The following is a 22,542-nucleotide window of genomic DNA, read 5'->3' as shown; positions in this document are numbered from 1 at the left end:
GGGAAAAAAATTATTTTTCAGTTTTCGGCCTTTATAGTTTTTAAATAATGCATGCTACAGTAATTAAAACCCATTAAATGTATATGCCTATTTATCCCGGTTATAAAACCATTTAAATTATGTCCCTATCACAATGTTTGCCGCCAATATTTTAGTTGGAAATAAAGGTGCATTTTTTTCAGTTTTGCGTCCATCCCTAATTACAAGCCCATAGTTTATAAAGTAACAGTGTTATACAGTCTTGACATAAATATTTAAAAAGTTCAGTCCCTAAGGTAACTATTTATGTATTTTTTTTAAATTGTAAATTTTTTTTTTTTTTTTTAATTACAAAAAAAAAAAAATTGGGGAGTGTGGGAGGTAAGGAGTTAATTTTTTGTGTAAAACAAGTTTATTTGTGTGTAAAAAATGGTTAGGATGTAGTTTTACTATTTGGCCACAAGATGGCACCATTACCAATTTGTTTCATACGACCTGCAAGCGTCCTTCTGGACTCTTGCAGGAAGTAGAAAGAGGCTGGGACTGTTATTTTTTCACAATGATCGGGCTGCTCAGCCGAGCGGCAGCAGATCATTGCGGGGCTGAGATCAACGAACGGGAATGGATTTTCCCGTTCATTGATCTCCGGGCGAGCGGGCGGCGGCGTGTTTACGAGCGGGAGCGCGGACAGCGGCGGGAGTGCGCAGAGTACGGATTTCTCCGTCCCTGGGGGTGAAAGGATGGAAAAAGGGGCGGAGAAATCCGTACGCGCGGGGGTAAAGTGGTTAAGAAGGGGACCCCAGATGCCCACCCCCTCCCAGCAGAAATGAGTATAGGGTTACAAAGTACCCCTTACCCATTTCCACAAAGGGTTAAATAAAATAAAAACAGCCACGAAAAAAAATCCTTTAATCTTCTTAATTAACCAGAAATACTTACCTGTAGCTTTAAAAAAAAAAAAAAAAAAATTCCCACACCAATATCCTCGGTAAATGATCCCACGAATACAGTATCCTCTTATCTTGCGATCTTCAATTAAGTTGATTGAAGATCTCTGCCACCCCCCCACATAGCAGAGAATGCGCATAGCTGCCGTCTCCCGCTGTCTCTCCCCACCTGCCTTCACCCGTCACCCTCACCTAGGCTGGCACCTGGTGCACCGGGTGCCAGCCTAGCCGAGGGTGACGGGTGAAGGCAGGTGAGGAGAGACAGCGGGAGACGGCAGCTATATGTCCTGCACAGGACGCATTCTAAGCTATACTAACGGTTCATGAATGATCCAGTTCTTTTTAATGAATCGGCTCTTTTTTAATGAATCAGCTCTTTTTTCTTTGTAACTTTAAAATCGATTTTTTCAAAAAAGTAGAAGGCCTTTTTGAAAAAAAAAAAAAAAGTTCCTCTTGTTCCCACTGTTTTTGTGTTTTGGTGTTTCTAGCTTTTAGAGAGGCTTTGCTATTAACCGCTAAATTCGGCAGGGGTTTAATTTTCTCACGGTCAGAAGTAGAATTTTAAAATAGATTTTCTCAAAAACTATGAGGTCTTTTTGACATTTTTATTTTCCCTCTTGTAGTCACTGAAAAAAAAAACCCTCAGGTGTTAGACCATTTGAAACATCTTTTCCATCACTTTTCTGGCCAGCATTAATGTTTCTAGTTTTCAAAGTTTGCCTCCCCATTAAAGTCTATTGCGGTTCGCAAAAGTTCATGCAAACCGAACTTTCCAGGGCCGCACAAAATCACATCAGCACGACCTTGCACAGAGCTGCCGGGTGGCCTTCCTCTGGGTTTGCCTCTGACTTTTTTGTCCATATCGGGGGGGTGAAGTGAAAGGTATGCACTGACTTGACTAATACAACGTGCAATCACACAGGTGCAGTTAACAGGTATGCACGGAGTGGTATATCCCACTGTGTGCACTCAACACAACAGGTAGGTATATGCAGTGATGGGTATTACAAATGTGCACCTGGCACACGCACGTACCGTGAACAGGTACAGTGACTGGTGGTATTACATATCACACTGCGTGCGCTCACGTAGGTAGGTGGGTGCACTGAAGTGAACAACAGGTAGGTATATGCAGTGATGGGTATTATAATGTGCACCTGGCACAGTAGTAATTATACCACCAAGGGGCCAAAGGCCAGCTGCAAGTGACTGACAGGGCTGTATATAATGCAAATGGGCCACACACAAAAAAAAAAAAAAAAATCACAAGAAAAAGATTAGCTCTCAAAAGAGCTGTTGAGGGGTGTTTTTTTTTTTTTTTTTTTTTTTTTTTTTTAGCAATAAGGATCAGCAAGGAGCAAGCTAACAAGCCTACAAGAGCCCAAGTAAGCTTTCCCTATAGGTCTCTGCACAGCAGCTCTCCCTTCTCTAATTACTGCAGGCACACGAGTGAATGAAAATCCTGACACTGCCTGCGTTTTATAAGGGGGTGGGGCTCCGGGAGTGTAGCCTGATTGGCTACAATGTGCCTTCTGACTGTGATGTAGAGGGTCAAAGTTTACCCTAATGATGCACTATGGGGGTGAATGAAACTTCCAGAAAAGTTTGTGGTTCTCCGCGATCGCGAACCACGGAAGTTCGCCGGGAACCGGTCGGGCCATCTCTATTTCTAAATGTTTTCAAGTTCCAGTGGGTACAATGCAAAGTGTTATTAAAAAGATGTCCTGCACTGTAGAAAATCTCAGAGGACGTGGTCGAAAGCCAAAAGTGACACCTGTGCTGTCCAGGAGGACAGTGAGAGGTGAAAAACAATCCAAGGATCACCACCAAAGCCATCCTGGTGAATCTTGGCACTTCTGGTGGCAATGTCTCAAGGCAGACAATAAAACGGACACTGCACACTGCTGGGTAGGGATGCTCATTTAGATTCCGCGGAAATGCAATTTCCGAAATTCCGATCGGAAATTGCATTTCCGCATCGGAATGCGGAAATCGGTAATGCAAGTGCCGTAGGCGGATTTCCGACGGAAATTCCACCTGACTTTAACATCGATTTTCTCAAAAACTATAATTCTTTTTGAAAACTTTTTTTTGCATATTCTTCACAAGATTCAGTTTAATAAACCCTGAAAATGTGGTGTTTCTAGGACTTACGGGAGCTTTGCTATTAACCGTTAAAGTCGGCGGATTTTTACTGTAATGTAAAATGCAGAAAATAGGCAGATGCAGATTTTCTGCATTTTACATTACAGTAAAAATCCGCCGACTTTAGTGGTTAATAGCAAAGCCCCCTTAAGTCCTTGAAACACCAAATTTTCAGGGTTTATTAAACAGAATCTTCTGAACAAGATGCAAACAAAAAAAAAAAAACAAAAAAAAAAAAAAAAAAAGGCCTTATAGTTTTTGAGAAAATCGATGTTAAAGTCAGGTGGAATTTCCGCGATTTCTGGCGGAAATTCCGCATTGGAATGCGGAAATTGGTAGCGGAAATGGGAATCGGTAATTGGTACATGACGGAGTGCGGATTTAGCGTGGAATCGGAAATTGGCATTCCGACCATCCCTACTGCTGGGTTCCACAGATGCAGACCAAGGAAGACACCACTTCTCCAGATAAAGGCACACAAAAGCTCATTTGGCCTTTGCAAATGCTCATCTGGACAAAGAAGAAGACTTCTGGTCTTCTATGTTATGGTCAGACGAAACAAAAACAAAACAAAACACAATACATGAGAATTCTCAACGACAACATCAGGCAGTCTGCTTAGAAACCTGGCCTTGGGCACCAGTGGATATTTCAGCATGGCAATGACCCAAAACACACAGCAAAAGTGGTGAAGAGATGGTTAGCAGACAACAACATTAACGTTTTGAAGTGGCCCAGCCACAGTCTTGACTTGAATCTAATTGAGAATCTGTGGAGGGAGCTAAAGATCAGGGTGATGGCAAGAAAACCCTCCAACTTGAATAATTTGGAGCTTATTGCTAAAGATGAATGGGCCAAAATACCTGTGGAGACATGCAAAAAGCTGGTCTGCAATTATAGGTTTTGATCGCTATAATAGCCAATGGAGGTTTTTCTATTGATTAGTGAGAAGGGTATGAATAATTTTGGACTGGACACTTGCTCAAATGAAAATAAAAGCTGAGATTCTACCCCCCTCCCCCCCACACACACACACAATAATGCCTCTTGTACATAGTCTTATCCTTTGGGAGACGCATTTCCTGTCAAAAAAAAAAAAAAAAAAATACTTGCTGGTTGAATAAAAGTAACTTTAAGTCAAAATTTGTCAGGGATATGAATAATTATGGACAGCACTGTAAATAGCATCATCCTGATTCAAATCTTCTTGCTTTTACTGATGGCTGACATGGTACAATACTCTACAGTCTATATCAGTGTCACCGGCCTTCAGAGAGCTTTCCCAGGCTAGGGTTTGTCTGACTTACCTTTGAAATGATAAAGAGGAATTTGAAGGTCAGGTGGAAGATCAGGCGAGGAGGATTTATCCTGTATAATTTCCAGCAGCAACTCCAACATCCACCCTGCAAGACAAAGCAGGACTACTATCACTGCACTGAGCTAGGAGAGAGATGAGAACTCTAGAGACTCCTAGTGGTAAACATGAGTAATGCACCTATCAGCACACAGCTATGCAGGGCTTCGGACAAGCAAAACTCCCAACTCAGATTTCTTTATCCACAGCACTTCCAACCTTCTCCAATTACACATACATACAGGAAATAAATGGTAAATATACATTTCTTACCATACAAGGTGTGTTATCCCTGCCAGTGTGGATACTCCAGATAATATGTAATCCTCACAAATGAAAGGCTATAGATGAGTCAGTGGTTAATAAGAGGCAAATATATGCCATTTAAATGTTGCATAATTCTGCATCAATGAATTATTTGAATCTTATTGGCTATTCAGTAACCTTATAACAAAGGACAGAGTTTGTATGTTCACCCGTGTCTATATGTGTTTCCTCCGGGAACTCCAGTTTCCTCCCACATCCCAAAAACATACAGACTATGATACATACACTACACAATATAGACAAGGGGCTATGGTAGGCATTCAGTTGTGAGCCCCTCTGAGGGACAGTTAAAGGATACCACAACCGAATGGTTGTGGTAAAATTGATTGCTGCACTGTGTAGGGGGTGATGAGTGCATACCTGCATTTCCTCCCGCCCCCTCCGTCTGCCGCCGTTCATGCTCTATACACTCCGGTGTGCGGCGACTTGCTTGACCTCTGCCCCGGACATACTGCGCCCTGTGTGCGCAGTATGTCCTTCCCCCTTCGCTTCTGGCCGGCGCATAGTGCCAGGCTCAGAAGCACGCTGTCCCCTTTTTGCTGCGTGTGCGCTCCATTACACCGAGCGTCACATGCTAATCATGTGACGCTCGGTGTAATGGAGCGCACACGCAGCAAAAAGGGGACAGCGTGCTTCTGAGCCTGGCACTATGCGCCGGCCAGAAGCGAAGGGGGAAGGACATACTGCGCACACAGGGCGCAGTATGTCCGGGGCAGAGGTCAAGCAAGTCGCCGCACACCGGAGTGTATAGAGCATGAACGGCGGCAGACGGAGGGGGCGGGAGGAAATGCAGGTATGCACTCATCACCCCTTACACAGTGCAGCAATCAATTTTACCACAACCATTCGGTTGTGGTATCCTTTAAATAGGAATTGTAGTAAAAATACTACAATTGCTTATTGTGAGTTTCTCAAACCTGTCCTTGTGGCTCCCCAAAAGTGCATGGTTTGCAGGCAACCTCACTTAGGCAAAAGGTGGGGTAATTAGTGTCTCAGCTACATGAAATCCACCAAGCGGAGACAGATTATTTAGTCAGTATTTGTCCATTGTAAAATCTTTCCTCTCCCTGGTTAACATTCTGAAATGTATCACTGGTGTTGACGCGTTTAGTTCTGCCAGGTGATCTATGCAGAATGTTCATTACTGAGAGTTCTATGCAAAGAGTGAAATACTGCTTGCTTGACAGTTGGAAAAAGCAGTTATTTCCCACAATGCAATGAGGTTCTCAGAGAGCAAACGGTCAAGACCATGGTCATGACATTACACTGTGGGAGGAGTTTCACCACAATATCAGCCATACAGACTCCCCTGATGATCTATTAGAGAAAAGGTAAAGCTTTCTCATGGGAAAGGGGGTATCAGCTACTGACTGGAATGGAGTTTATTCCTTGGTTAACATTCCTCTAAGTGACAAGACAATATACTGTGTACAGCTCTGCGTAAGGTGTCGGAGCTATATAAATACTAAATAGTAATAATAAAAACTTTCTAACTGAATGGGTTCACTTTTGATTACATACAAATTATAATAGGCATCAGAGTCAGAAATTGGTTCCAAATGTAAACACCATTATCCTGATTGGCTGCTACGGATGTCAGAATAATGCTGGATACATACCATGAGTTTCCACGTTCGATGCGTCCGTCGATACGCGTCGATTCGATTATTTCCAACATGTCCGATTCAAGCATGGATCGTTAGGTCGATTTGCCATACTTTACATGGCAATCGACCTAAAACTCATCGAAATTCGTTCGGAAATAATCGAATCGATGCGTATCGATGGACGCATTCGATGTGGAAACTCATGGTGTGTATCCAGCATAATGCCAGCAGCTGCACATACAGAGGGGGTTATTCAGTTCCAAACACATCCAAACACCAGCAGGAAGTATGCGGCCCCTTTCACACTGCATGCATTTTCATCTGATTATTGAGCCACATACAACCACAAGGACACCAGCGCTGATCACAGATCCCGAGAACAGCTGATCCCATTCTCTGAATGTGGCATTTCTGCCATAATGCCATACAACACCATTCAATACAACTTTTACTGCCGGTACAATTGCAAAGTACAAGTGCACAGGTAAACAATTGCCCCCTTCCTACACACGTTATACTGTGAGAGGGCCCTTTTTGTCTGGTTCAAAAAGAGTGGGGAGAGACAATATAGTGTAGTTGGTCCTGAAGTCATTAGGACTGACTGTCCACAAACCAACTGCAGAGCTGCCGATTTTCATCTGTTGAGTAGATTACAACAGCTGGTCCAAATTAATCAGGGTAATTAGGATGTTTTAGAACAGCTTGGACCATTTGGAATGGTATAGAACTTTGAATTTCCCCTCAGACTGATGATTTGAAGGGTATGAATAATTTTGGACTGGTCACTTTGTTTAAATGTATCATTTTTTCCCCACAATGCCTCTTGTACATCAGCTTATCTTTTGGGAGACACCCATGTCCTTTCACATAAAAAAATAAAAAAATGACTTGTTGGTTGAATAGAAGTAACAAAGTCAAAATGTCCCAGGGGTATGAATAATTATGGGCAGCACTGTACATGACTAAGCCTTGTTAGCAGTTGCCTGTGATTAGGAGTGGCTGAACAACACAAAACATTGTGATGCCCCATTGACTAATGATAGGCAAATTTCTATAACCTTCATGGTATCCCTGCAGCCGCAATTACTTAAAAAAAAAAAAAAGTTTACAAAGTGTCCAAAACCCCAGATAGAGTCACTGCAGGGGGTGGGGGGTGAATCAAAAGCAAAAGCAAAGATTTTAGCCAGTTGAGGACTAAAGGCTTATGCTGGATACACACCGTGCGTTTCTGCGTCCGTCGATACGCATCGAATCGATTTCCAACATGCCCGATTCACGTTTCGATGGATTGTTAGGTCGATTTGCCATACTTTACATGGCAATCGACCTAAAAATCATCGAAATGCGTTCGGAAATAATCGAATCGATGCGTATCGCAGGACACATTCGACGCGGAAACGCATGGTGCGTATTCAGCATTACACTCCCCTCGCGACCAGGCAATTTTTTACACTTCTGCACTCTGCAGCTTTAACAGCTCGCTGCAGGGCCATACAATTTAGCAAACAAATGGACTGTGATCCATAGTTTTTTTCCCCACTTCTCATTGGGCATTAGCATGGGGGTAGCTGCGATTCTCATTCTATTGAGCAGGAGTCACATCACAGTAAAAATGTTTAATTGTGTGCTGCAAAATCAATTCACGATTTGTGCTCCCAATGTGAACTCGCCCTTACAGAGCTGGCCGCTGCTGCCATGTGGTTCAGCGAGTCAGGCTGTAATTACGGTTTACTAATAGAACCATGCCATACTAACTATCACAACAATGTGACGGACTCTGACCTGCTGGAGCATGGTTGGAGGAGATTTGTACAAATGAGAGATTGAGAGGCGAGAACCACTGGTGACGAGCAGTGGAGGCTGATATCCCATGGCAAGAGGGAGGAGCAGCAGATTAACATTACTGCAGCTGCAATTCAGACTGGGAAGCAAATGTTTCATTTGAACAAACACACAGCACAAAATAGCCTTTGTATGCATTACCTGTCTACTCAACAGCACTCCAAGAGTTCAAAAAGCGTACTGCAGTTCTCCACATTCTTTTAGAATTCTCAAAAAGTAGCTGAAAATGCGCAGGCCTGGGGTGCCGACGCTGCGGACCGCGGGTCGGGCCCAGCCAGGCACCTCCAGGCCGTTCTTGGTTCGTGTCGTGTCGTGTCGTGTCGTGTTGTGTTCATACATACATACATGTGTACATACATAATAGATACACATACATACCGTAAATTAATGTCCAGGGCTGCATAATATGTTGGCACTTTATAAATACAATAAACAGACATACATACAGTGATGTGAAAAACTATTTGCCCCTTCCTGATTTCTTATTCTTTTGCATGTTTGTCACACTTAAATGTTTCTGCTTATCAAAAACCGTTAACCATTACTCAAAGATATCATAATTGAACACAAAATTCACAACAGTGGAGTCATGAACACTGACCTTAATTGAGACAAGTGAGGCCTGCAGTTCTTTAGATGTTGTCCTCGGGTCTTTGGTGGCCTCTCGGATGAGTTTTCTCTGTGCTCTTGGGGTAATTTTGGATGGCCAGCCACTCCTGGGAAGGTTCATCATTGTTCCATGTTTTTGCCATTTGTGGATAATGGCTCTCACTGTGGTTCGCTGGAGTCCCAAAGCTTTAGAAATGTCTTTATAACCTTTACCAGACTAAAGGTAGCCATACACTGGTCGATTTGCCATCAGATTCGACCAACTGACAGATCCCTATCTGATTAAATCTGATCAGAGAGGGATCGTATGGCTACCTTTACTGCAAACAGATTGTGAACAGATTTCAGCCTGAAACAGTTCACAATCTGTTGTGGTGGTGGTGGTGGTGCTGCCGCCGCTCCCCCCGCCCGCATGCATTACCTGCTCCGCCGGCGCAACTCCAGTCCCCAGGTCACCGCTGCTCCGTTTCCGCTCTGGTCTCTGGCCCCAGCATGCTTTACTTCTTCCTGCCCGGCAGGAAGTTTAAACAGTAGAGCGCCCTCTACTGTTTAAACTTCCTGCCGGGCAGGAGGAACTGAAGCATGCCGGAGACCAGCGCGGACATGGAGCAGCGGTGACCGGGCATAGACGTGCCGGCGAAGCAGGTAATGTATGCGGCTCTATTGTGTCGGTCGTCGGGTACTCAAACGCCGCTAGCGACACGCTCCCTACCCGCGGGCGATTTTCCGCACGGAGCGATCGGACAAAAAGGATTGAAATTCGGCGTGTAGCGTGAACGATTGGCAGCAGATTCGATCCCAGTGATCGAATCTGCTGTCGAAACGGCGGCGAATCGGGCCAGTGTATGGCCACCTTTATAGATCTCAATTACTTTTGTTCCCATTTGTTTCTGAATTTCTTTGGATCTTGGCATGATGACTAGCTTCTGAGGTGCTTTTGGTCTACTTCTCTGTGTCAGATAGCTCCTATTTAAGTAATTTCTTGACTGAAACAGGTGTGGCAGTAATCAGGCCTAGGGGTGACTACAGAAATTGAACTCAGGTGTGATAAACCAGAGTTATTTTTTTAACAAGGGGGGCAATCACTTTTTCACACAGGGCCATGTAGATTTGGAGTTTTTTTCTCACTAATAAAAAACCATCATTTAAAACTGCATTTTTTGTTCAATTAGGTTATCTTTGACTAATAGTTAACGGTTTTTGATGAGCAGAAACATTTAATTGTGACAAAAGGTCCGTACACACGCCGGACTGGAGGCAACAACGGGTTCGTCGTCACCTCCCACTGGGTGGACGTTCCAGCGACAGTCCGGCGTGTGTACAGTCTGTCTGCAGACTGATACGGCTGTTTCTGAGCGATCCGCCCGGCGTCACTTCCTGCAACGCCGGCCACGTACAATACAGTGGGCGGCGTTGCAGGAAGTGACATCAGAGGAGCGCACGCTGGAACGAGGAAGAGGTGAGTGATCCCCCCCGCCCGTGCATCTTACTGTCGTCTGGACAGCTGCTTACTCACTATTTAAAGCTGGAGGGGAGCGCAGTTCAGAGTACCCAGGCGAGGGAGGGGGGGGGGGGGGGGGAAGGGGCCGACCCCCGCTCCCCACCGCTAGGCCCAATACCCCCGTCCTGGATGCTACCCTTCCAGCTCGGCGGCCGCCCCCCCCCCCCCCCCCCATGCACCCACGGATGGGCGGATGCCACCCCTAGAAGTTTGCCGCCTAAGGCAAAAGTTTCACCCCGCCTCATGAGCGGGCTGGCCCTGGCTACATCACCCATCTGGCCAAAAAAACCGTTGAGCAGGGAGGAGTTCAAGAGGCTGAAGCAAGCTGGCATTAGCTCCAACCGCCATGGTGCCACAGGCCACTGCTGCTGATACCACCACCTATATTTAACCCAAAACACAATTGCGGCATCATTTTTTGGAGGTGTCTGGGCTGAAAACTGATGTCCCAGTTGTGCGGTTGGACTTTGGACACAATGGCTATCATTCATAAAGCATTTCCGCATGCGGAAATGCTGTAAACAGCTGAATTTACCGAGCACTTAGCAAAATTTCTATTCATAAAAGCAGTTTCCGTATAAACAAAGCTACAACTACCGAGCAGTGCGATAAATTACCGCCTTGTGTGGTGATTAAGTTAACACGTCATTACATGTCAATTCATAAATATTAGAGCAAGCGGTGTCAGCACGGATAATACTGCTTCCTTGGCAGAGCCGATAAGCATGCGGAGAACAGCTAAGCTAATGAAAGACCGCCCAGGCAGCAGCAGCAGTGAGAGCAGAGCAAAAAAAGGCATTCCGGAATACCAAGGCTGTGTTTTTTAACCCCTTGGGTACTTGTTTTCAGATGTATTTCACATCACAAATCCGGGCAGGTTGGTGGTCGTGGGGATCGATCAAGCGGGACGCCGCGGACGGACCTCGTAGTTGACACTACAGACCTAACAGCTGTGCCGCTGTGAAATGCTTAAACATCCGTCTTGGAGCTTGTAAGTGGATTCGAGCGCGAGAGGCGCAGTGTGATTTCATTTTAACAAACATATTACGCTATGAATATTTTAATGTGTTTTATTGAGGAATAAACGCCGAATTTTATCATATTATGGATATGGATGTGGATTACTGATGAGCCTGGAGTACCACATATTTGAGCCTGAATTCCACCTGTAAATTGGTGGTAAACATCTGGTGAGCCGCTCTGTTATTAGAGGTGGTGGGAATCACGATTGGTCACTTGATCACTAGCCACACGATTGATGGGAATTGTAGTGGATATCTGAGTGTTTATACAGATTACACTATGTGAGATTGTCTTTACAGATTTGGTAGCGCGCAGTGGATTTGTGTGATACAAGACTTCTTAAACAGGATTCAACACAGCGCACTCCATTTGCTCTTTGGAACTTTGACAAACTTTTTGCAGCTGAGCCTGCGGTTATTAGGCAAAATATTGCCGAAGGTTTTGTATACAGGTGGTAGTGTGTGTTTAAACTGATTGGGGTGGCGCAGCATTAATTGATTTAAACAGGCGTGTGTACAGACTATCGTTCATTTGATAAGAGTGAGTTTGAGCGATCCGCCCGTCAAACCCACAATAGTCTGTACACATGCCCGATTTAGCGGGCGAACGACGGGACGTTCAAACGACCCTTCGTTCACGGAAATACGACGTGTGTATAGGCCTATACTCTACACAGTCTATTCTATGGTGCTGCACTCCCCATCAGATAAAATCTTTGCAAGATGCTGCACACAAAGATGCCCTTACACATTCAAAAGATCAATATCTGCAAAAGATCTGTTCCTGCAAAATGCATTCATAGTCTATGATATCTGCAGATCCTCATACACACCTTGTTTAACAGACTTCATCTGCAGATATGAAAGTCCATCCTGGTGGATCAGATCTGCAGATGATTGTCTGTTAAACAAGGTGTGTATGAGGATCTGCAGATATAGACTATAGCCTCGTACACACGCCTGACTGCAGGCAACACCGGGTCCGTCACCACCTCCCACTGGGCGGGTTTTCAGCAGACAGTCCAGCAGGTGTACAGTCAGTCTGCAGGCTGATAAGGCTGTTTCTGAATGATCCGCCTGGCGGATGGTTCAGAAACAGCCTTATCAGTCCGCCGACAGACTGTACACACGGACTGTCGCTGGAACACCCGCCCAGCAGGAGGGTCTGACGGACCAGTCGTTCCTAATAATCTAGTATGTGTACGAGCCTTAAGAATGCATTTTGCAGGAATGGATCTTTTGCAGGAACAGACCTTTTGCAGATAATGATCTTTTGAAAGTGTACAGGCATTTTTGTGTGCAGCATCTTGCAAAGATTTTATCTGATGGGGAGTGCAGCTCCATAGAATAGACTGTGTAGAGTATGGCTCTCATACTATATGGAAGGGGGTAAAATTGGTCTGTGATCTTGCCTTTTCCAAAGACTTTTATCTCAAGTGTGTATGTAGCATAAGACAGATTCAGGGCAAACAGAGGCAGTTTTAAAAAAAAATGCACATGTAAAGGGATGCTGGGGCTGCCTCTTCTGTAGTAACGCTGTCTCTGGAGGAGAAAATGTATCAACTCGGCAGCTTCTAGTGTTTCCGCAAGCCTACCACCTGCCTAGAGCCAGCCTAGTTTGGGAAAATACCGCAGTGCTATCGCAACTGTAAACATTTTTATGAATGAGCACACAGAAGTCTAAAATACTGAATGCGGTATTTTCACAGATTTTTTTTTTACCGCACTGCTTTTATGAATGATAGCCAATGTGGGCTGCACGACCGCTGTCTGGAACCTAGTCCTGATGTTAACTGACAGCTTTTTTTTTTATTTTATGTATTTTAACTCCCCACATAATCAATTAGCATTTCTCTTTAATAAAACATGATGATACATGCATCATTTACCCTAAAAAACGTTTTAAAAGCTATTTAAAGGCCACTTCCGGTTTTCTATGCGGATATCTGAATAGGTCGGATATTCGCGGATAACGCGTTCGGATATTCACATGAACGCGGATAGCAGAACATTTGGATGGGGTTATCCGATCCAGATATCTGGGTATCCGGATCAATTCGGATTTTGAAAAAGAGTATAATACAATTAAAAACAATAGTGCACAAACCAGCTTGGGGCCCCAGAACCAGCATGCAACACCATATGTGAGCGCAGCCAAGCCCTGGAGCTGCCACCCCCAGGAGCTTGTCCCCAACTGCTCCGAAACTTACCAAACACACAAAGGGAAATACTCACTTCCCAAACAGTTCTCTGCTGCTTATATAAAGCCTGCAGGCTGCTTATAAGCCAATAAGTGCACACACACGTTACACCTAGTCTGCAGTAATCAATTAAGCAGAGGCTGAGAAAATTCAGCCAGTCGTTGGAGCCATTGGCCTCAATTCACTAAGCTTTTCTCCTGTCTTTAATAACTCTTCTAGAGTTGTTACCATGGTGATAAGGCATGTAGTATTCAGGAAACATTTTACCTCAGGCAAACCTAAAGTTAACTCTTCTGTCTTTAAGTTAACTCTTTAATCCTTAAAATAACTCCAGAGTTAAAGACAGGCTGTTTATTAACTGCATGTGAAAATAACTACAGAGGAGGTAACTTAAGGAATGAAGAGATAAGGTAACTCTCTTATGTTGAGGTAAGTTTTCTCTATTGCCTTATTATCTCCAGCATGATCTTAGTGAATTGAGGCCATTGTCTATATGCAACTGAAGCCCTCTCCAACGACTGGCTGAATTTTTTCAGCCTCTGCTTAATTGATTACTGCAGTCTAGGTATAACGTGTGCGTGCACTTCTTATTGGCTTATAAGCAGCCTGCAGGCTTTATATAAGCAGCAGAGAACTGTTTGGGAAGTGAGTATTTCCCTTTGTGTGTTTGGCAAGTTTGAAAAGGGGTATTAGCGCACCCCTGAAAACCAATAGAAAGTGTATTATATTGATCCAGGCCCCATATAATACACACACACTTAATACAGACCTGTTATCCACCATGTATACTGATGTATAACCCACCTGCCTTCCAAAATAACACATCACATCCCCCCCCCCAAAAAAAAAAAAAAAAAAAAAAAAACCTTCAGGAATGCACTTCACACCAGACCAATTTCCCCGGTGGTCAGAAAACAGCTTATAGTTGGAGCTCAGGGCTCATTTCCACTATCGCGAATTCGCATGCGTTTTTCGCATGCAAATTCGCATAGCAATACAAGTGAATGGGACTGTTTCCACTTGTCAGGATTCCTGTGCGTTTTTCTGTGCAGAAAAAATTCGGATGGCAGAGCCATCAGAATTCGCATACCGCATACCGCTATGCGAATCGCATACAATGCATTTAATAGGAAATTCGCATGCGGTTTAGGTATGCGAATTTTCATGCGAATTCGCATAGAAACAATGGAAAAAGCACACCAGTACTGCCATGGTTAAATTCGCATACATCGTCATCCATGCGAATTCGCATGCGACTTCGCATGAAAATTCGCATACACCCGCATGCGAAATTCGCATCCGCATGCGAATTTTTACCGCGGCGATTCGCACCGCACAAGTGGAAATGCAGCCTCAGACCACCTGTGTGCAGGAGGCGGGAACTCCCACAATGCAGTAGTAGGGAGGGTCAATAAGATGCAAATGCTAACAAGTTGATGCAGGATCATGCAATTTTATATGCAAATATATACAGCTTGGAAATTGGCCAGATAAATCCTGCCATGGTGATTATCCATTTTCAAGATGCATACATTTGCATGTAAATTTTGCATAATATTGCAGCAGCTTGCTATCATTTGCATTTCATTGCCGATCCCTAGTCAGGGACTCTGTAACAAATACTGGCTATATTTTAATGGTCAAATTCTAAGCAGCAAAAAATTGCCTCCAATCAATATAAAATTGACATCAACACAAAATTGTTACCATTTCATTGACCAGGGGCATTGCTAGGGCCCTGGGAGATCTGGGGCACCAGGCCAGAGTCAAGCTGTTCCCACATAGAAATATCATAAACAGGCAGCATTTTACAATAATGGCAGAGCTTCTATGTTGGCCTGGGTGTTGTGCTCGGCTGGCCTGCTGGTGATGTTGTGCTGGCTGAGTGACCAACTGACCTGGTGATGCTATGCTGTGTGAGGCCCAGTGCACACCAAAACCGCTAGCAATTTTTGGTGCAGATTTCAGAGATTTGGCCCAGTGCACACCGAGCGAAATTGGATGCGATCTGCCGGCCGCATCCGCCTGTAAATCCGCTTGGCTATTGTATGTCAATGGGCTGGTGCAAACCGGCGGTTTGAGGTTTTTTAGCAAACTGCAAATGTGCAGCAGGAGGCACGTTTGCAGTTTGGCAAAAAACAAACCACCGGTGTGCACCAGCCCATTAAAATACATTAGCCAAGCGGATTTACAGGCGGATGCGGCTGGCGGACCGCATCCAAATCCGCTTGGTGTGCACTGGGCCTGACCTACTGTACTGCAGGATGGCTGACCCATACCAACTGGCAGGCAGCAGATGGTACAGTGAACGGTTCTTTTCCCTTAGCCGGGCGCATCCTGTTGGAGGCGACAAATCTCCACCAGAGTTACATCTTTCCCTATTATCCATGGCGGCCTGGAGGGGGAATAGCAATTAGCGCTACTGCCGGATGCGCCCGGCTAACGGATAAGTACCCACAGAACTGCCCAACAAGCACACAGTTCAACCTCCTTTTTGTACTAAAAGGAAACCCAAGACTTCCAGACTGCAAGCATTTATAGTTACCTGGGTACTTTCTGCAGCCCCCTGTAGGCCGTGGGCTTCCTCACCATCCTCCCAGTCCCATCCATTTATCCGCTGTCCAGCTCGGTAGTCTGGAAGTTCTGCAAATGCATGACTGAGCATCCGTGGCCGCACTCCTGTGGCTAGGAGTATTCTGTGCAGACAACAGGCCACAGAAGCACCATTGGGGCTGCACACAGTCAGGTATACACAGGGGAACATGACTGAGCCCAGTCACAGCTTTAAAGGGAACCTAAACTGAGAAGTATATGCATTTTTCCTTTAAAAATAATACCAGTTGCCTGACTCCCCTGCTGATCCTATGTCTCTAATACTTTTAGCCACAGCCCCTGAACAGACATACAGATCAGGTGCTCTGACTGAAGTCAGACTGGATTAGCTGCATGCTTGTTTCAGGTGTGTGATTCAGCCACTACTGCAGCAAAAGAGATCATCAGGAGTGCCAAGCAACTGGTATTGTTTAAAAGGAAACATCCATACCCCTCAGTTAAGGTTCCCTTAAACCAGGCCAGCCAGCGGAGGAATGGAGCAGCCCTGGAGGATGGCGAGGGAGCCCACAGGGGGCTGGAGGAAGTGCCAAGTATAAATGCTTGCACACTTTAAACTAGGGATGATCAATGAGATGCAAATATTGGAGTTCATGCAGATTTATGCAGAGCTGTGGAGTAGCTACAAAAATCATCCAACTCTGACTCCTCAGTTTAGTGAAACCAACGATTCCAGGTACCAAAATTGCTTCAACTGACTTCAGCTCCACTGCTCAGGATGTATGTAAATTTGTATGCAAATATATTCAGCTTGGAATTTGACCAGTCAAGTCCCACACAGGTTCAATTGATTGGTTCATTTGGTTCATTTGCAAGCTGCATATATTTGCATAAACATTTAGACAAATATGCATGAACTTATTTGTGTTTCATTGATCATCCCTACTTTAGAGGGGAGCTGAAGAGAGAGGTATATGGAGGCTGCCATGTTTATTTCCTTTTAAGCAATACCAGTAGCCTGGCAGCCCTGCTGATCCTCTTCCTCTAATACTATTAGCCATAGCCCCTGAACAAGCATGCAGCAGATCGGGTGTTTCAGAATTTAAACTCAGATCTGACAAGACTAGCTGCATGCTTGTTTCTGGTGTTATTCAGATACTACTGCAGAGAAATAGACCAGCAGGGCTGCCAGGCAACTGGTATTGATTAAAAGGAAATAAATATGGCAGCCTCCGTATACCTCTTACTTCAGTTCCCCTTTAAAGTACAGTGGGCTCTATTCAGAAAGCACTATTGCATTTGTTAATGCTCAAAACAGCTGATTTTTCTGATCACCTTAATAAATTACAATTCACTAAACTTGTTACCACACAAACAAAAAAAGAAAAAAAAACAGTTCCCGACTAGTGAGGTAAATTACCGACTTATGCCGGGAAATGTCAATTCACAATGCTTTGCACACTTAATTTACCGGACAAAAGCGTTTGGTAATTTTCTCCAGCCCACAACCTGCTCTCCTCATGCTGTCTCTGTGCAGTAACTTGACAGACAGCCTTTGGGGAGAACCTGGCAGCCAATAGGGAGAGCCACACAGCCTGCTTCTCATGCTAATTGGATGCAATAGGTATGCAGGTGGGACTTTCAGCGTATCAATGCAGAGACAAGCTACAACTCTGCCGGCATGCATTTAGATGTGCATATTTGTATTTTAGCACATAGAAGAGCTCCCCCTGGTGGCTCCAGCACATCTACAGGAATGACAGGTGGCACATTTTGGAAAACCTCTGAGTCACACACACAGCTCCCTGCCTGCTAGAAGGCTGCTAAGTGAAACTTACTGACCAGGGCTTAGTGGATTGAGGCAGTTTGTTCGGTAAATTACCAAACTTCTGCCTCATGGGAGAAAATGTTTGTGAATTTGGAATACAAAAAAAAGTGTAAAATACCGCACAAGGCATTTTATCTCCAATGTTTTTTTTCTTCCCGAACTGCTTATTGTGAAGAGCCCATTGAGCACTAATTCATGAAAAAGGTAAACCTCTATTTTCTTGCAAACAGAATTGCCATAAGTGAGGTTCCTAACTTAGTATGCTTTGGGGTGGGGGTGTTAAGGGCAGCACCATGACTTACATACTGGGGGCTACTTCAAAGAATCCTACAGTAGAGTACACTCCCAGCCACAATGCATGCCAGCAGATGCATGCCGCAATGTATACTGGGAGCTGTAGTATGCAGTGCGGCCAGGAGCGCACTCTACAGTGGGATTCTTTTAGGTGCGGCAAGCTGCAGCTGGCAATCATCGCAGGGACAAGAGGCTACACGAGCAGCCCCCAGGTAAGAAATGGTGCTCCCTAACCCCCATACCAAGTTCCAAATCTCCCTTATAGAGAGGTTCAATTTGGTACAAAAATTCTACAGGTGCACTTAAAGGAAACATGAGGCAAATGAAATCAATGTAGCTTTACTTACCTTGGGCTTCCTGCAGCTCCTAGAAGTCTGTGTCCCTCGCAGCAGTTCTGTTGTCGCCCAGTCTTCTTCTGTCCACTCCATAGTGGTCACTGGCTTCTGCACATGCATGGGTGCATGCACCGCTCATGCGCCTGCGGCTCGGAGTGTTCTGCGCAGTAGTACTGCCCTTGTGCAGAATGCTCCCAGGCACGAGAACTCAGGATTACACGCACACACTCGTGCTTGCACAGAAGCCACTGCTGAAGGGGACAAAGGAAGAATGGGTGGCAGCAGAACTGCAGCAAGGACTACACAAGACTTCTAGTCCTGGAGGAGGCTCCAGGTAAGTAAAGCTAAACTGATTTAAAGGAGGAACTGTAGTGAAAATGACAACAGAATTACTTATTGTTTACAATATTTATCTATTGATAATTTAGCAAGTGGTTTCCCATTGTAAAATATTTCCTTTCCCTGATTTACATTCTGAAATATATCCCTGATGGTGAGTGACATCTTTAGTTCTGCCAGGTGATCAGCACGGAATGTTCATTACTGACTTCTATGCACAGAGGAAGATACTGCTTGCTTGTTTGTTGGAAAAAGCCACAAGTTCCCACAATGCAATAAGGGTCAAAGACAGCAAACTGTCGGGACATCACACTGTGGGAGGGGCTTCACCACAATATCCACCATACAGACCCTCCTGATCTATTTGAGAAAAGGTAAATATTGCTTGTGGGAAAGGGGGCATCAGCTACTTACTGAAATGTAGATAAATCCCTGATTTAAAAGGAACCCAAGGTGTGAGACCTATGGAAGCGGACATGTAGTTTCCTTTTAAAAAATGCCAGTTGCTTGGCAGTCCTGCTGGTCTATGTGGTTGCAGTAATGCATGAATCACACCAGAAACAAGCATGCAGCTAATCTTGTTACAACACTCAGAACCACCTGACATGCTGCAAGCTTGTTCAGGGTCAATAGCTAAAAATATTACAGGCAGGGGATTGGCAGGATAGCCAGGAAACTGGTATTGCTTAAAAGGAAATAGGACAGCCTCCATATACCTCTCACCTCAGGTATCCCTTTAAGCGGTGCTGGTGGCTACTCTTGCTGTGCTAAGCAAGCTGACACAAGCCCAGTCCTAATGCAGTTGGCTTTACTTACCTACACTTTTCAACTCAGCTCTTCTCTCCCTGTGTGATGGGAGGCGGCTGCTGTGTGATGGGGAAGGGGTCAGATGCAGCTTCTGTGTGACCGGGGAGGCAGCTGCAGCTGCTGTGTGGCTGGGGGCTTGTGCTGCTGCTGGCTGTGTGCTGGGGGCTTGTGCTGCTGCTGGCTGTGTGCTGGGGGCTTGTGCTGCTGCTGGCTGTGTGCTGGGGGCTTGTGCTGCTGCTGGCTGTGTGCTGGGGGCTTGTGCTGCTGCTGGCTGTGTGCTGGGGGCTTGTGCTGCTGCTGGCTGTGTGCTGGGGGCTTGTGCTGCTGCTGGCTGTGTGCTGGGGGCTTGTGCTGCTGCTGGCTTTGTGCTGGGGGCTTGTGCTGCTGCTGCTGGCTTTGTGCTGGGAGCTTGTGCTGCTGCTGGCTGTGTGCTGGGGGCTTGTGCTGCTGCTGGCTGTGTGCTGGGGGCTTGTGCTGCTGCTGGCTTTGTGCTGGGAGCTTGTGCTGCTGCTGGCTGTGTGCTGGGGGCTTGTGCTGCTGGCTGTGTGCTGGGGGCTTGTGCTGCTGGCTTTGTGCTGCTGCTGGCTGAGTGCTGCTGTTGTGCATGCACAATCTGTGTCCCTCTCCCTCCCCCTAACAGAGAATATGTGAGCCCAGCTAGTTAGGCCTCCTTTCCACAGACTGCTGATGGTCAGTGAAATGCCTCTCAAACTCTCTCAACTGCTCACTTCTGCCTGGTAACTGCTTGCTGAGGCATGAGGCTAGCTTCTGCTGCTGGAGCAGGCATAAGACATCAAATCCACGCCCCCTGCCAGTGATTGGCCAAGTGGGCAGTGGAATTTATTGTGACAGGCTCCGCCTCAGCCCATAGTGATAGCTGCAGGCTGATGCTACTGCTAAGCCCCGCCCTCAACATGTTACAATAAGCTCTATTCATAAAACATTTGCAGTAAAAAAAATCTTGGAGGGAAAACACCACATGGTATTTTAGACTTGTGTGCTAATTCATAAAAAATGTTTACACTTGCGATAATAGGTCGGGGAATTCCCCACTAAACTGGCAGTACTGGCTGAGTTGTTACATTTTCTCCTGCAGAGACAGCAAGTATAAAGGAGGCAGCCCCAGCATCCCTTTACATGTGCATTTTTCTGCCTCTCCGCCTGAATCTGCACTGAATCTGTCTAATTAGTCTTCCTAATCAATCTACTTAATTGCTGCAGCTTAGAAAAAGTTCCAAAAATGTTACACATGCAGGCTTTCTGATGTGAAATTTATCTGAAAACAGGTACCCAAGGGGTTAAAAAAACACAGCCTTGGTATTCCGGAATGCCTTGTCTGCTCTCTTCTCACTGCAGCTGCCTGGGAGGTCTGTCTCTCCATTAGTTTGCCTGTCATTGCTGGCTTATGCCTTATCTAAATAGCCGGGTTTCTCCACACACATTCCGCCTGCTCTAATCTTTATGAATTATCCTTCAGTGACATGTGTTGTGATAATCTCTGCACAAGGCGGTAATTTCCCGCACTGCACAGGAATGTCAGATTTTCATGCGGAAACAGCCTTTATGAATGCCCACTTCGCTAAATGGTCAGGAAAGTCAGCTGTTTTGAGCAGAAAACTTGCGGTAAAGTTTTATGAATAGAGCCCATTATGAGTTCCCTGCTGTATGAGACAGTCCCACCCCTCAGTTTAACCAGCCAGTTACTGCAACCCAGCCTCAGCCTTTGTCCCTCCCCTTGGCCAATGATCTCTCCAGTTTATTTTTCCCTCCAATTTGGCCCCGTGAGGATGTGGTAACGTGAGGATGGTTATGTAAGTGGCTGACTGCAGGAGCATTTCCCAGCATTGCAGAGGCTAGATTGGATGGCTAAGGAAGCCTTATATAGACAATGTTCTCTTTGCTGCAGCTCACATTTCAATGGCAGCCCTGACAATAGACGGCTGCAGCTGGGATATCACACACACAGAACCTGTAACTTCAAAAATGTCCCCTGGGGGTACTTACCTCGGGAGGGGGAAGCCTCTGGATCCTATCGAGGCTTTCCCTGTCCTCCATCCCACAGTGGCTGCGCTGGGCACCCAAAACCACAAGTAAAGTCGGCTGTGGCAATATTAACCTTCCCCAGCGAAGGCGCAGTAGCGTCTCTCTGCTCGGGATCAGGTGGAAATAGCCGATCCTGCTCGGGACCACTCTACTGTGCAAGCGAATTGCGCCTGTGCAGTAGAGCAAATCCGATTGGGATTGACTATTTCCGAATGACCCTGAGCTTAGAGCCGCTACTGAGCTGGAGCCGGGAAGGTAAATATTTACATGGCTGCTGTTCGGGGACTGCTAGCACTGCGAACGTGGGATGGAGGAGGATGGGGAAGCCTCAATAGGATCCAGAGGCTTCCCCCTCCCATGGTAAGTACCCCCAGGAAACATTTTTTTTTAAAAGTTACAGGTCCTCTTTAAGGTGTCCATACATCAAGCAGTGATGGGCAGATTTGACCAAGGGACAGATCGCTCTCTGATCAGAGAGAGATCCATCAGCTGCCCATACACCACAGTCCGATTTACAATCAATTTCATGCTAAAATCTTTTGAAAATCGACCCAGTGCGCAGCCTTGCCGCTGTTCCCTAGTGTGCACGTGTGCATTTATACATTACCTCTGCTGTGTCCCAGTACCCATCCAGTGTCCCAATCCGCCGCTCTTCCATCACACATGCTAATGGCATATATGGGTCTGATGGGAAAAGGGGCAGGACACCGTGACACGGGACAGGTAATGTATAAACGCACACGTTTTTACAATGTGGAAACCGCTCCGGGGGTTTCATCGCTCTTTGTTACTGCCGCGCACCTACACCTTGC

Source organism: Hyperolius riggenbachi, chromosome 8 (genome assembly GCF_040937935.1).
Source record: "Hyperolius riggenbachi isolate aHypRig1 chromosome 8, aHypRig1.pri, whole genome shotgun sequence".
Classification (NCBI taxonomy): domain Eukaryota; kingdom Metazoa; phylum Chordata; class Amphibia; order Anura; family Hyperoliidae; genus Hyperolius; species Hyperolius riggenbachi.
This window is presented reverse-complemented; position numbering follows the sequence as displayed.